This window comes from Convolutriloba macropyga, chromosome 14 (assembly GCF_964194025.1).
Source record: "Convolutriloba macropyga chromosome 14, txConMacr16.3, whole genome shotgun sequence".
NCBI lineage: Eukaryota > Metazoa > Xenacoelomorpha > Acoela > Convolutidae > Convolutriloba > Convolutriloba macropyga.
This window is the reverse complement of record NC_134481.1, coordinates 47,693,571-47,710,868: the sequence shown is the minus strand read 5'-3', so window position 1 is coordinate 47,710,868 and position 17,298 is coordinate 47,693,571. Positions and strand designations below refer to the sequence as shown.

The 17,298-nt window shown below is 37.6% G+C and overlaps 1 protein-coding gene across 1 annotated transcript in view; it reads left to right on the top strand.

Annotated features, from left to right (window-relative positions):
• LOC142353486 (ubiquitin carboxyl-terminal hydrolase 16-like) overlaps positions 1–17,298 on the top strand; it is a 55,920-nt gene that overhangs the window by 13,127 nt on the left and 25,495 nt on the right. The gene's annotated exons all lie outside the window — the stretch shown is intronic.

Sequence of the window (17,298 nt, the reverse complement as noted above, 5' to 3'; positions counted from 1 at the left end):
AAAATTGAGCGAAAATTACTTAACAGAAATAAATCAACTAATTCAAGTCAGATACCCGAAAAAGAAAAGCCCCACCAGCAAAACCGGCTCCAGAATATGAGAAATTTTGGTTCCCAACGCCTGAAACGTGCCCTGATCCGACAAATTTCTCGCCCTTGCAGAGAGAAATTTTTGAGCAACTGTTAAAACTGCAAATGGAAAAATTAGACCCAAAGGGTAATCATCAGGACAAAATCACCTTCTTGAGCAAATTCCCATGGGAAGAATCGGGCCTTAATAATGAGAAAAAAGTGTAGTAGGTGAATTATTAGTTGAATTCAGTGATATCTTTCCGAAACACAGATTTGACGTCGGATATAATGCAGATCTAAAAATAAAGTTAACTCCAGAAAGAAGGATACCAATTTATGAACAAGGCCCATCAACACCTGTTCATCTGAGGAATGAGCTACAAGTAGAATTATCATTAATGCACCACTACGGACTGAGGACTGATAACAACTTTGTCTCAAGATATAGTAGTCCTCTTTCCGCTCAACGAAAAAATTCAGGAAGACTTAGACTGTTAATTGACTTGAGAAAAGTAAACCACTTGTTGAAAAACGATTATGTGAATACGAATTTGCCGATTTCGAGAAAGAGCGACGCAATAAATTACTTCGCAGGGAAAAAGTTATTTACGAAACTTGATTGTTCTGAAGCATACCACTGTGTGCAAATAAATGGCAGATGATGTATCAGTGCAACTGCTATCATTTAACTTTGCTTCGAGAACCTATGCTTATAAATGCATTGCCCAGGGATTAAATAAGTCAGTAACCGCATTTAGTTCATTTATTAGACATTATTTGGAACCATGCTTAGCCTCAGGAAATTGTACCCAGTTTATGGATGATATTTGAAATGCAGTAACGACTTTTGAACAATTGGTACCCTCTTTACGAGAAATATTTATCTGTATACGTCAATCAGGACTGAAATTGTCACTTGAAAAGTGGGAAATTGCAACAGCTACAGTGAAATTTCTTGCAAATAACATCAGTGCAGAAGGAATGTCACCAGAAAAATCGAAATTAACAAAATTCCGTGATAATTTTAGAATGCCGAAAAAGCAAGTAAAGCGATTAATCGCCTTCACGCAATTCTTTCGTAATTACATGCCTAACTTAGGTGAGAAACTAATATTATTTTACAAGCTCCTGAAGAAGGATGCAGTAATAGAAACCACAGATGAACACGTAAAAGCATTAGAAGTAATAAAGAAGGGTTTAATGGAAGCCAAAAATGTAACGTTGCGATTGCCAAAACCAGGCTTACAGTATGTAATTCTTTGTTACGCTAGTTACCGCGGTGCAGGTTTTTTTCTAATGGTGGAAGACTTTGTAAATGAAACTGGATAGAAAGAAAAGAAAACATACGCTCCCGTATCGTTTGGATCGCACTTGCTTAATGCAAATCAATTGAACTTCTGTATCTGCTATAAAGATTTCCTAGCTTCCTACTATGCACTGGATGATTTTTCACATTACATTTAAGGGTCGAGGAAACAATTAATTACACTTACTGACAACAAAAGCCTTACAATTTTTCCAATCAAAAGTAATACCGCTATCTCTTTGGAATTGTTCAGACAGATTACTTGCCAACACAATAGTAATTCTAGGACGCGCTAATTATGCAGAAGAATTAATCTCTAGAATGAAGTAATCATACTCACTGATAACAAAAGCCTCACACAATTCTGTCAATCAAAAGTAATACCGCCATCTCTTTGGAATTGTTTACTCGCCTTTAACATAGTAATTGCTCATATTCCTGGACGCGCTAACTGCACAGCAGATTTCCTCTCTAGAATGGAGAACGATAAAACAGCAACAATTTCTTTAAAGTTAACAGATAGAATTCCTGTTAGAGAAATAGAAATAGACACAGAAGCCCAAAACCCTGATGTTGAACTGAACGTACTATTTGATATTGAAAATTTTGACGATGAAATTAATAGTGCTGAACTTGACGTACTTAAAAAACTCGGAGTTTATAAAGATTAGAAAAAGAAACAGAATAATTTACCAATCACAGAAATACAAGGGCTATTAAAACTTAAAGGAAAACAAGAAGTAAATTCAATTCAGTATCCAAATCCATTAGATGAGTTCCCAGATCTTACAGACCATTTAATTAGCCTTAACTTAGCAGAAGAGCAGCAAAAAGATGCAGATATTAGAACAGTAATAAGCTGCATTCAACAAAAAATCAACAACCAGATTTAAAGTACGCTTCAACACTTTTAGAAAAGTATCACAAACACTTAAATAGATTAATTCTTGAAGGGAATGTCTTATACCGGAATTTTTATGATGATACAGGGAAAGTACTTCATAAACAATTCTGTTTACCTAAGCATTTGTGGCAAGAGACTATATACAGGCTCCATAATTCACAAACAGCAGGTCATTTAGGCATAAAAGCAACAATTCAAGAATTTAGAAAGCGATTCTATTACCCAGGCTTCACTGAACACTTCATTAGTTTCATCAAAAATTGCCTCACTTGTCTTCAATTAAACAGAGTTCCAAAAAGACACATCACACCGAAGTTGCAACAAGTCAGTTCATTACAACCATATCCAGGAGATATGCTCCAAATCGATTTAGCAGGCCCCTTAAAGTCCACACAATTTAAGTATGTTTTGAGTGGAATAGATGTTTTTACAAAGTATTCATTCGCAGTTCCATTAACCAATGGATATGCCGATACAGTAGCTCGAGAACTAGTAAAGATGTTCTCCCAACACAGCTACATTCCTCAAACAGTACTTAGCGACTTAGGAAGAAACTTTACTTCCGAATTAATGTCAGAATTAGCTAGTTTATTAGAAGTAAAGTTAAAACATGCCTCACTAAAGCAACCTCAGACCATTGGAGCAGTAGATCTCATGGACCACTCAAAAGAATCTTGAAGCTCAATACCGAGGAACAATGGAAAGACTGGCATAAATATGTTCCCCTGGCAACATTCATCCATAATACTTCATATCACTCAGCAACAAATTGTTGTCCTTCAACTTTATTCCATGACAGAGAACCAATAAAACCCCTTGATATTAGATTCTCCAGAAAAGTAATGGATGCAGTATTAGTGAATTCGGATTTTGTAAATGAACTGCAAGACGCCATGATGCAAAAGTTCGGGGAAAACAAGGAAAAACTGACAACCGCATATTTGAAGTACAAAAAGTATACACCAAAAAGCTTCAGCAAAACCCATACCAGAGAAATCATTTTGTGTACTTTTGAACCCTAAGCTGCTAGAACAATCGACAGTAATTGCTTCCAAAGTTCAGAAATGGCTACCGATGTATAAAGTGGAAAAAATTCCTTACTGATTCTAATTATATCATTCGAAAAGTAAACACGAACTAAACACGATGTGTCCATCGTATCAGATTGAAGCCAATTAAACCAAGTGAAACCCCTGAAGACCTGGAAGTCATTAATCCTGCAAATTTTTAACCTGATCCATCAAGACGACAACATTTGGAACCAGATCTTTTTGATAAACACATTCCGGAAATAATTAATGAACAGGAAAAGGAAACACATCAAGCAAAAACAGTGAAACAAGACCCAGTCAGAGTGACCATGAACGTTACCCTAGGTGGACCATTAGCTGGACCAGCAGCAGCAGCACATCCAGCACCACCCTCGTCCCCACCAAGGGTAGCAGCACCAGCACTTAGACCACAAACAGCCCCAGTACACCTTCCGGTGTTTGATTCTTCAAGCTCAGACGAAGCAATTCCAAACTTATTTGAAGAAAATAGCATTTCAGATGAAAACCTAGCTGACCTGAACCTAGATGCTGAACAAATAGCCAGAATAGCGGTTGATCCGTTGATTGCTGATGAAATTAGACAACAACAACAACAACAACCAGAAGTTCGTGTTCCTCTGGTATCATCTTCAGATGAATAAATGTTCTCACCTCTCCAACAGCCCCAACCAGCAATAGTACCATTAGATGTTGAGTCACCTCCAGAAACACGCGAAGAAAAATTTTCATTAACTGAGAGGAAAATAAGAGCCCGACCTTATAACCCCAAACGGAAACCAGAAAAATGTGCATTTAAATCACCAGAAAGTTACCAACAACGGAAAAATATACGTGGCTTTAGAATAGACAGAAATTATATTGCATAAAGAGGACAGAACAAACCCTTACCTAACCAACCAAGATAGAAGATCAGGTAGTCCTGGACCGAAAAATGCACGAGCCCGATTGGAGCAAGAAGAAAAACCTGAAGCAATAAAAGCATCCGCACAAGCATCAAAACAGTCAAATACACCAAGTAGAGAGACAAAATTAGACCAAGTTAGAGCAAGTATTGCAAAATATTCAGGGAAAAAGCCCAGCAGCTCAGTAAACAGACCTGTAACTAGATCTCAAACAAAAATCTCTTCAACAGGCTCATCTAATCAGAACTTAAATCATTTTAGTCAAGAAATAAATGCAACATATCTCAGTTCACCAACCGATATTTTACAATCTCCATACTCTTTTGCACACTGTATATCAGCAGACCTTGTAATGGCAAAAGGATTAGCTCGACAAGTCAGAAGCTGGTACCCAGCAGCGCCAAGTGCAATCAGACTTAAATATCCACCAAATATTGGCTCAGTTTTAGTATACTTTGACTCACAACTTGAGCGTTATGTATTCAGTTTAGTTACCAAAAAATCGATTCTACCAAAAGCCCACATTTGAATCTGTATTAGCAAGTTCTTATGAGCTGAGAGAAATAGTAATAGATGCATGAATCCAACACTTAAGTCTTCCAAAACTCGCCAGTGGCTATGGTAACTTAAATTTTAACATTTTTGAGCTTATATGTCAAGTCTTCGACCCTCTACCCATAACCATTTATATCCATTAGAAAGTCCCAGTAAAATCTAACAATGCCTATTATCCACCCCAAGAGCGCGACAAGCCCGAGCAACTTGGTCCTAAAGTCCAAAAATCGCCCAAAATTTGAAAAATTTTCACCTTTAAATTTAGTTATTCTGATATATCTCAAGAACCACTTATCCGAACTATATCCAGTAAAAGCGATCACAGCTACAATTGACCCCCTCAGACCCGTTCTAGGTACTAAAACTTAGCCCAAATTTGACCCTTCCAAAAATCCTAGGTTCACCTCAGAAAAACAGTCTTAAAATTTTGAAAAATGCCCCGATCACTCCAAATTTTAGCACTGCAGGGTTTTTCAAGCAGAAAAATTGACCTGCCAATTTCGAAGTAATTTGGAGAATTTTAAAAATCGCGTGACGTTGGGCTGCCTGAAATTTGACACTTTTCGAATCCGTTCGAATTCAATGATAACTCCTACAAAAAACCCTCAATGGACCCATTTTATAGCCCTAGACCATTTTACTGCTAACGCTTGACATCCCAGTACCCAAAAAAACCGTCAAAAATCAATAAAAGTTGAGTTATGACAACAATACTCAACCCTACCAAAGTGCGTTAAAATTGATCAAAATGTAGTGTAAATTATACCTCAAAAATATGCAAAAAATGCCCCAAATGCCTGCAGCAGCTACTCCCAGCTACCACCTACATGGTACAACCTCAAACAATCTTTAAACCCATTATTTCCAAGTATATGTTGAAAAATGTTGAAAAATGAAGAGAAATGAAGAAAGAATATGTTGAAAAATGAATCGCATGATGAAAATCGCTCATCTGCTTCAATTCACTGCTTCAAAAACTTTGTCATTTTATTCCCCACGTGACCTGGTTGATGCCACCATCACCCCTACAAATCTAGTGAAACCCCCCTCTAGCCTAGTAGTACCATAAAAACCAGTTTCCAGCTCACCCCAGTACCAACCATGAAGACTTAAACCCAAATAAGCTCTGAAATTGTCACAATTTTGATAGAAAAAATTCAGTTATTTCCCACTAGAATCAAAAATATTGACTTCTGACAGAAATTAATCATACCATCAGCTCTCCGACACCCATACTTCTCAGAATATGCATTCCCAGTCCCCAAGTGCCAATAGAATCTGAGAAAAGACTGCCAAAGTACCGAAAATCACAAAAAAAATTGAATGCAATTCTCGAAAAAAATGATCAAAAATGCATCTTAATTCCCGAATATGCCTGATATTATTATTGATTCAGTTAGCCCTATTCGTGAGCAGACCAACCATAGCCAAATGAACCATTTTGAACAAGTTTTTTTTTAGCCCTATAGCCAATCACCTGTCCCCTATCTGAGCCTTTCCAAAAAACCCAGGTTCACTGCAGCAAAAACGTTATAACTCGTGAAACAATAGTTCAAAACGTCCAAATTTTGCGCTGCAGGGTTTTTTGAGCCGATAAAGCGATCTACAGTTTTTGAGCGCGATCCAAGCTTTTTAAAAATCGCTTGACGAACATGTTCATAAAATCGGAAATATTGATCGAAAACCTGATATTATTAGCTTAAGACATCCGCATGCTCAAGCTCTACACGCTCATAACAAAAATATTGAAAATTGTTAAGTAAATTGTTGAAATAATAGCAAAAAACAAGCCTACCAAACTCTTCCCAATTTAGTCAAAATAGAGCCAGGTTTAGACCAGAATAATATTATCAAATAGACAATTTATGAGCCCATATCCAATATTCAGTCTCTCTTGTAGATGTCCAAGCCTAATCAACCCATACAATCGCACAGAAATGCATAAATGTTAAAAAAAGTGAAAAAATCAAAATTTGCACATATTTGATCAAATTTAGTCCAAATTTCTAAAGTGGAAAACTCAACATAATGATCCCAAATCATGCACCAAACTGCAACAACATAGTACTCACTATTATGACCCTCAATTACCGTCAAAAATCAATCAACTCCAACCTATGTCAACTTATGCACCAAACATGACGTACCACAAGTAAAAATCTAGCAAATTTCACAGAAAAACGAACAAAACACATGTTAATCATCTCCAAAGGTACCAAAATGCTACCCCTGAGAGCCACGGATATCAGTACTAACAGTTAGTACCTGATTTAGGCCACTAGAGCATCACCAGACTGACACATGTCTTGAAAAAGCTCGATTACTGGAAAAATAATGCCTGAAAATTAGCATTTTGGGCTCAAAAGTCAACTTATGCATCAAACATGACGTACCATAATCAAAAATCTAACAAATTTCTCTAAAAAACTGGACCACATTACATGTTAACCATCTTCAAAGCTTTCAAAATGCTACTCCCGATAGCTAGGGTTGACAATACTAGCTGATAGCACCTGATTTAGGCCACTAGAGCGTCACCAGACCGACGCACGTCTTGAAAGAATTTTGGACTCAAAAATCAATGTTCTGACCCGATAAATAGCTCCAAACCCTATAATTCATTAATATACATTAGTACCAGGCACAGACAGTACCATTTTAACCATACAGTATTGATAATGTATGAACAGTGATGACTTATTCAACCCAAAATTTGACGATTCAAAAACAGACAGGTTCAGATCACGAAAATAGTCATAACGCCAAATTTTTGCGCTGCAGGGTTTTCTGAGCCGCTGAAGCGATCTGCCAATTTTGAGCCCGATTGGAGCAATTTAAAAATCGCGTGACGATCAAATCGTCCCAAAAACCTGAATTTATAGCATAGTTGTTCCCCACCGATGTCTACCAAGTGTGCCAAGCCAAAAAATTTTCCCAAATTTCAATAAAAATTGAAACATTCACATACTTGTACCACCTGTCCTGATTTGGAAAAATGGGCTAAGTTACGAAAAAATTACATTTGAAAATTAGTACCAAATACTCTTCCACACCAGTTCATATCACACACAACTGTTACTAGCAACGAAGGCTAGAAGTGTCTAGAACCCTTAGAACCAGTTTATAACCAGTATTTCACAAGTAAAGTAAAGTTAATGCTCAGAAACAAAAAAAAACACTATCACTATTCTTGCTCTCTCACAATTATGCCACTAATACCTGCACACTGTCACAAAAACATTACCACATGCTCACATGCACCACAGCTACTAGATCCACCAGTAAAAACAAATCACCAATCCTAAAACTGATTAATAATGAGTAAAAACTCACCTTTAAATGAAACTAAACTACATGATGAATACAATTGCACCGACAATAGTCAATCCTCATCGGCGCTATCCTCAGCCACAGTGCCACCACCACTAGTACTTTGAAGAGCAGGACTCCTTGTCCGACTAGAACGAGTCAAGTACCCCTCAGCTTCATCCAACCTGAATGTCATAAAAATGAATAAATTGTCTCGAAAATGCACTCAAATTCGACTAATCCTGCACAAAAACAGATGAATACTCACTTAGGAAAGTCCATAATTGGCTCACAATGGTACCGATACTCATTGTCGATAAATTTCCCGATGCACTGAATCAGTACAGCAGGAGCGGTGGCCTTAGCCTTGACAGAATGCTTATTGCATACCCAGCCGCCCCCCATTTGCTCATTTTACTGCCAATAGATGTTGACATTGCATCCCAGGAAATACGCCATACCGACAAACTAAGTAATAAAACCTCAGATAACATTTCGCTGCACATGAATGTACCAGAATCACTATGTATTAAAAGTACATTTACCCGGAACTCGGTCAATGACCCATTGTCTTCACTCTCAGCAATCTCATACTCAGACACAAAGTACCCTAACTGGTTTTTCACAAGCTCAGAGAACCCAGGCGAACGCATCTTGGCCACAATAGCCAAGCGCAATGCACGCACATTATGCTTGGGTACCTTCTTATCTTCAATGAAACGAATAAATGAGAATTAGAGCCCCAAATATAATGAAAAATTGAGATAAAACAAGATGAATACCTGACTTTCTACCAGTTAAAGTGTAGTACAGAGCACTGAGAGCACAAAGACCACCAACTTCGGCCCTCACACCAGCCACACCAAGCCGTTTTGGAGTTTTGAATGACATCACGTCCACATACTCAGCGTAAATGTCATTGTAAAACTCGTACCCAATTCAGTACACACATTTGCGCGAAGATTCGCACGGAAATAGGTACAATGCACCTCTTTGCCGCTCATCTTCTTCACGAAACATAGCACACACTCAACATCTATCATTATTATACACATATGCATTTACCTTTCCACAACGGCCTGCAGACCACCCTGTGAACGAGGAAAGAAGAACCCAGCAGCTTTCAGGCGATCGACCTGAGTCCTCACACGAGTCGTGTGCTCTGCTGAAGCACTGAACCCGACATGAAGAGGAGCCAATTCCTGAGCCACCATCTGCTGAGTTGGAATTTCCTCCTGAATTTGCATCACACCGTCCACCTTCACTTCGACTCTATACATCAACACCTCACGATTAACTGTCAACTCTGATGTCCCCACATTCTTTGTCCTCAGTGTCAAATGTTCTGCCCTTGCCCGATAAGCTTTTCGATCCTCAAATGACTTCACAAACGCTGGATACGCCCATTCAGCCTGAGGAAACGATGTACTTCGCAAGAAAGATGGAAAATCTTCAGACTGAGCAACATCCATCATTAACAACAAGTATCTGAAAGTTCTAAAATTGAGTCAAACTAGTATTCAAGCAAGCTAAAAGTTAAAGTGAAAAGTGCAAAATGAACAACCATCTAAATGAGATAACACAAGTTGAACAAATTATGCAATTAATGCCAAGGACGTTTAAATACCATGCTATAACGACCGCTAATTGTTAAGAACACCTGCTGTAAAACACACAATAACACTCTGAACACACGATTACACCCTTCACTGACATTTACTTATTCACTACGCCTCAAAAATTCTTTCTTTATTCCTCTACTTACGCCCTCAACCCCCCCCCCCCCACAAAACAAGTTTGATATATACTAATTACTACCATATTACTAGCACCATGTGAAAGTATATTAGTAGCACCAGTTAATATTACATCTAAAACTACAATACTACAGTCAGTTTAAATAGTCCCTCGCACAGTCATATAAATATTACACAATATTGCCACTATTAATATAATTAAATACAATTATATTAAACAATAAGTTAAACCGTATCTTCCCCGACAGCTCCCTCAGCTTCCTTCACTTCCCTTCTCCTCCTCCTCCTCCTCCCCCTTCGACACTCCGAACAACACAGATACTAATGATAATAATATGAAAAATACTAATATAATATTAATCCACCACTCAGTTCCACCACTTCCACTGTCAATAACTATATCCTCTACTGCTGTCATATTACAATTGGGATGTACTAATCTAGAACAGTGAAAAGCGTTCCTTCCAACATATCTGGTCCCATTTGCACAACATCCAATAATAAGGGTTGAAACAGTAATGTTAAAACACATTGTGCAATGTTGTGGTCAAATTAATCTGAAAAACTCGAAAAAACATGTAAACACTGCAAAATTCGACCCCCCAACCACTATCCCCATAACCACACACCCACCCTTAAATCAAACAACTACACTTCAACATGTTAAATCACCATATTTAGTAGTAATATCAATATGCCCACACATCAACACACAAGATATAAAATTAGAGTACACCTGAAACAAATACATACCACATAAACAAGTGCCAAATTGAGAAAATTAGAACCAGAAGCCTGAGTACATCAAATAAATGCACAAATACACACCGGAAAGCCAAATAGAAACCAGTTGAACGCCCAGAAGAGCCACATCAGCAGAAGATTGTCCTAAAACACAGTTGTTATTATTGAAACACGAAAATGTTACTTATGTCACAAATCTCGTACTTTTCGGCTCCACTTTTGAGACCCCGATTAACACAGAAGAAGCGCTGGCCCAAGGAAGAATCTTTCACAAGGAAGGAAAGATCCTTATTTCCGAGAAGTTCATAAATACGGAGTTTTTAGTTCCGTTTCCCCGTTATAACTTTACAGTATGACACCAAGTAGAGACTCTACTTCACGAACTCTCGACAAAATGGGTTACTCAATCAGCGTTTTGTAATGCTAAATACAGTGCCACATACAAAAACCAAACAGATGTTTTTAATGTTGATTGGCTTTACACAAATTCTCAATAAAACAGTTGAAGCAGAAATCGAAGTCTTCAAACTGAGGAATGAGACCGAAAAACTCCTTAATAGAGTCGAAGAAGACCCCAGAAATCGACAGAAGAGAGCCGCCCCCTTGCTATAGCAGCAGCAGTCGCTGGAATTGGACTCTTCGGTCCAGGAATAGCTATGAGCAGCGGAAGATGTGGTGGTATTACAGGAATTTTCGGCTCTTGCCAACGAACGTCTCAAAATGCCGAAAACATCGATCGATTAGCCAACAGTTTCAATAGCCTTAACGACTACGTCATGGAAATCGGCGCCCAAACAGATGAGAAATTCTTTCTAGTTGCTGACGAACTTGCAAAGGTTTACAAAGTTCAAAACGAAATGCAAGAAAACCAGAACAGAAACTGGAAACTAGTTGAGGAACAATTCGCAATTGTAGACTACAATTTGAACGGAATAGCAACCTGTATGGAAATGCAAGCAACGCAACAACAACCTAAGGTCAATTTTGAAACAGCAGCGTCATTACTTCTTACACTTTATGCCGATATTAAAAGTTATCGAGCAGCCTTATACTCATTCAGAATTACTTTTTTAGAGGTTTGAAGAGGTTTTTTTAGAGGAACTCAAATGCCGCACGTGAAGTGTGTTGCTGAACAAAAGTCAAGCAGAGAACGATATCTTTTGATCACATGCTGCTTTATGAAACTGAGTACTCTTTCCCCAAGAGTCTCAATTATCTAAGATAGTGATAGAACGTCCGGGATCATTTTTGAACTTTTGAAGCAAATATTAGACTTTAAGATGCAATTTTGAGGTGTTTTTGCGTTTTTGCCCTGTTGGACCTTTTTTTCAGTGGTTTTTGTAAATAGTTTCATTTTTTACGGCATCTGAAGGTTTTTTGTTAGGTTTTTCTGAAGGTTAAATACCATGCTATAACGACCGCTAATTGTTAAGAACACCTGCTGTAAAACACACAATAACACTCTGAACACACGATTACACCCTTCACTGACATTTACTTATTCACTACGCCTCACAAATTCTTTCTTTATTCCTCTACTTACGCCCTCAACCCCCCCCCCACAAAACAAGTTTGATATATACTAATTACTACCATATAACTAGCACCATGTGAAAGTATATTAGTAGCACCAGTTAATATTACATCTAAAACTACAATACTACAGTCAGTTTAAATAGTCCCTCGCACAGTCATATAAATATTACACAATATTGCCACTATTAATATAATTAAATACAATTATATTAAACAATAAGTTAAACCGTATCTTCCCCGACAGCTCCCTCAGCTTCCTTCACTTCCCTTCTCCTCCTCCTCCTCCTCCCCCTTCGACACTCCCAACAACACAGATACTAATGATAATAATATGAAAAATACTAATATAATATTAATCCACCACTCAGTTTCACCACTTCCACTGTCAATAACTATATCCTCTACTGCTGTCATATTACAATTGGGATGTACTAATCTAGAACAGTGAAAAGCGTTCCTTCCAACATATCTGGTCCCATTTGCACAACATCCAATAATAAGGATTGAAACAGTAATGTTAAAGCACATTGTGCAATGTTGTGGTCAAATTAATCTGAAAAACTCGAAAAAACATGTAAACACTGCAAAATTCGACCCCCCAACCACTATCACCATAACTACACACCCACCCTTTAATGAAACAACTACACTTCAACATGTTAAATCACCATATTTAGTAGTAATATCAATATGCCCACACATCAACACACAAGATATAAAATTAGAGTACACCTGAAACAAATACATACCACATAAACAAGTGCCAAATTGAGAAAATTGACACCAAGTAGAGACTCTACTTCACGAACTCTCGACAAAATGGGTTACTCAATCAGCGTTTTGTAATGCTAAATACAGTGCCACATACAAAAACCAAACAGATGTTTTTAATGTTGATTGGCTTTACACAAATTCTCAATGAAACAGTTGAAGCAGAAATCGAAGTCTTCAAACTGAGGAATGAGACCGAAAAACTCCTTAATAGAGTCGAAGAAGACCCCAGAAATCGACAGAAGAGAGCCGCCCCCTTGCTATAGCAGCAGCAGTCGCTGGAATTGGACTCTTCGGTCCAGGAATAGCTATGAGCAGCGGAAGATGTGGTGGTATTACAGGAATTTTCGGCTCTTGCCAACGAACGTCTCAAAATTCCGAAAACATCGATCGATTAGCCAACAGTTTCAATAGCCTTAACGACTACGTCATGGAAATCGGCGCCGAAACAGATGAGAAATTCTTTCTAGTTGCTGACGAACTTGCAAAGGTGTACAAAGTTCAAAACGAAATGCAAGAAAACCAGAACAGAAACTGGAAACTAGTTGAGGAACAATTCGCAATTGTAGACTACAATTTGAACGGAATAGCAACCTGTATGGAAATGCAAGCAACGCAACATTAACCTAACGTCAATTTTGACACAGCAGCGTCATTACTTCTTACACTTTATGCCGATATTAAAAGTTATCGAGCAGCCTTATACTCATTCAGAATTACTTTTTTAGAGATTTGAAGAGGTTTTTTTAGAGGAACTCAAATGCCGCACTTGAAGTGTGTTGCTGAACAAAAGTCAAGCAGAGAACGATATCTTTTGATCACATGCTGCTTTATGAAACTGAGTACTCTTTCCCCAAGAGTCTCAATTATCTAAGATAGTGATAGAACGTCCGGGATCATTTTTGAACTTTTGAAGCAAATATTAGACTTTAAGATTCAATTTTGAGGTGTTTTGCGTTTTTGCCCTGTTGGACCTTTTTTTCAGTGGTTTTTGTAAATAGTTTCATTTTTTACGGCATCTGAAGGTTTTTTGTTAGGTTTTTCTGAAGGTTAAATACCATGCTATAACGACCGCTAATTGTTAAGAACACCTGCTGTAAAACACACAATAACACTCTGAACACACGATTACACCCTTCACTGACATTTACTTATTCACTACGCCTCACAAATTCTTTCTTTATTCCTCTACTTAGCCCTCAACCCCCCCCCCCCACAAAACAAGTTTGATATATACTAATTACTACCATATTACTAGCACCATGTGAAAGTATATTAGTAGCACCAGTTAATATTACATCTAAAACTACAATACTACAGTCAGTTTAAATAGTCCCTCGCACAGTCATATAAATATTACACAATATTGCCACTATTAATATAATTAAATACAATTATATTAAACAATAAGTTAAACCGTATCTTCCCCGACAGCTCCCTCAGCGTCCTTCACTTCCCTTCTCCTCCTCCTCCTCCTCCCCCTTCGACACTCCCAACAACACAGATACTAATGATAATAATATGAAAAATACTAATATAATATTAATCCACCACTCAGTTTCACCACTTCCACTGTCAATAACTATATCCTCTACTGCTGTCATATTACAATTGGAATGTACTAATCTAGAACAGTGAAAAGCGTTCCTTCCGACATATCTGGTCCCATTTGCACAACATCCAATAATAAGGGTTGAAACAGTAATGTTAAAGCACATTGTGCAATGTTGTGGTCAAATTAATCTGAAAAACTCGAAAAAACATGTAAACACTGCAAAATTCGACCCCCCAACCACTATCCCCATAACCACACACCCACCCTTTAGTCAAACAACTACACTTCAACATGTTAAATCACCATTTTTAGTAGTAATATCAATATGCCCACACATCAACACACAAGATATAAAATTAGAGTACACCTGAAACAAATACATACCACATAAACAAGTGCCAAATTGAGAAAATTGACACCAAGTAGAGACTCTACTTCACGAACTCTCGACAAAATGGGTTACTCAATCAGCGTTTTGTAATGCTAAATACAGTGCCACATACAAAAACCAAACAGATGTTTTTAATGTTGATTGGCTTTACACAAGTTCTCAATGAAACAGTTGAAGCAGAAATCGAAGTCCTCAAACTGAGGAATGAGACCGAAAAACTCCTTAATAGAGTCGAAGAAGACCCCAGAAATCGACAGAAGAGAGCCGCCCCCTTGCTATAGCAGCAGCAATCGCTGGAATTGGACTCTTCGGTCCAGGAATAGCTATGAGCAGCGGAAGATGTGGTGGTATTACAGGAATTTTCGGCTCTTGCCAACGAACGTCTCAAAATGCCGAAAACATCGATCGATTAGCCAACAGTTTCAATAGCCTTAACGACTACGTCATGGAAATCGGCGCCCAAACAGATGAGAAATTCTTTCTAGTTGCTGACGAACTTGCAAAGGTTTACAAAGTTCAAAACGAAATGCAAGAAAACCAGAACAGAAACTGGAAACTAGTTGAGGAACAGTTCGCAATTGTAGACTACAATTTGAACGGAATAGCAACCTGTATGGAAATGCAAGCAACGCAACAACAACCTAACGTCAATTTTGACACAGCAGCGTCATTACTTCTTACACTTTATGCCGATATTAAAAGTTATCGAGCAGCCTTATACTCATTCAGAATTACTTTTTTAGAGGTTTGAAGAGGTTTTTTTAGAGGAACTCAAATGCCGCACGTGAAGTGTGTTGCTGAACAAAAGTCAAGCAGAGAACGATATCTTTTGATCACATGCTGCTTTATGAAACTGAGTACTCTTTCCCCAAGAGTCTCAATTATCTAAGATAGTGATAGAACGTCCGGGATCATTTTTGAACTTTTGAAGCAAATATTAGACTTTAAGATGCAATTTTGAGGTGTTTTTGCGTTTTTGCCCTGTTGGACCTTTTTTTCAGTGGTTTTTGTAAATAGTTTCATTTTTTACGGCATCTGAAGGTTTTTTGTTAGGTTTTTCTGAAGGTTAAATACCATGCTATAACGACCGCTAATTGTTAAGAACACCTGCTGTAAAACACACAATAACACTCTGAACACACGAGTACACCCTTCACTGACATTTACTTATTCACTACGCCTCACAAATTCTTTCTTTATTCCTCTACTTACGCCCTCAACCCCCCCCCCCCCCACAAAACAAGTTTGATATATACTAATTACTACCATATAACTAGCACCATGTGAAAGTATATTAGTAGCACCAGTTAATATTACATCTAAAACTACAATACTACAGTCAGTTTAAATAGTCCCTCGCACAGTCATATAAATATTACACAATATTGCCACTATTAATATAATTAAATACAATTATATTAAACAATAAGTTAAACCGTATCTTCCCCGACAGCTCCCTCAGCTTCCTTCACTTCCCTTCTCCTCCTCCTCCTCCTCCCCCTTCGACACTCCCAACAACACAGATACTAATGATAATAATATGAAAAATACTAATATAATATTAATCCACCACTCAGTTTCACCACTTCCACTGTCAATAACTATATCCTCTACTGCTGTCATATTACAATTGGGATGTACTAATCTAGAACAGTGAAAAGCGTTCCTTCCAACATATCTGGTCCCATTTGCACAACATCCAATAATAAGGATTGAAACAGTAATGTTAAAGCACATTGTGCAATGTTGTGGTCAAATTAATCTGAAAAACTCTCATTTCATTTTCATTTTTTACGGCATCTGAAGGTTTTTTGTTGTTGGACTTAGTTGTTTAGACGGTCGTTCGATGCGCTAGATTTTTATTTTGTGTTGTTTAAGTAAATGGTAATTTTATTCAATTGGGGTAATTTCTTAATCAAATTTTATTCCCTCTTCGTTTATTTTTCACGTATTCTGCCTATTTTTCTGAAGTTTAATTTTTGCATTTGCTTTCCTTTTTCATTATATAGGTAATAAGGTATATTCATACTAAGAGTTGGCAATTTGAGGTCCTAAGTGGCCATTTTCTCTGAAGTATCTAAGTTTGTACTTTCGATTCGGGTTTCCGTTGTTTCCCTTTTTGGTTGTTGATTAGCGTTTTTCTGACTGGCTTTGAGTTGTCCGCTGATCGAGCAGTAGAGAATTTTAAAAGTTGCAGTTTAGAAGAAAAATCCCAGAGTGTATTTTAATTTGTTTAATTGAATTTTGTTAATTGCTCTCGAACGAAGTTTGTAGCAATTATATTAATCCTGTTGGTCTTTTTTGCAATTTTTTCGCGTGACCGATTTTTCTTCTTACCCATTTGACTCAAGAACGGGATAAACAGATCCTTAAAAACGGGATTAACCGGTAGCGCCCAGCGGGCATTAAGTTTCATTAGAGGCCCTCACTCGCCCTGTTTAATGG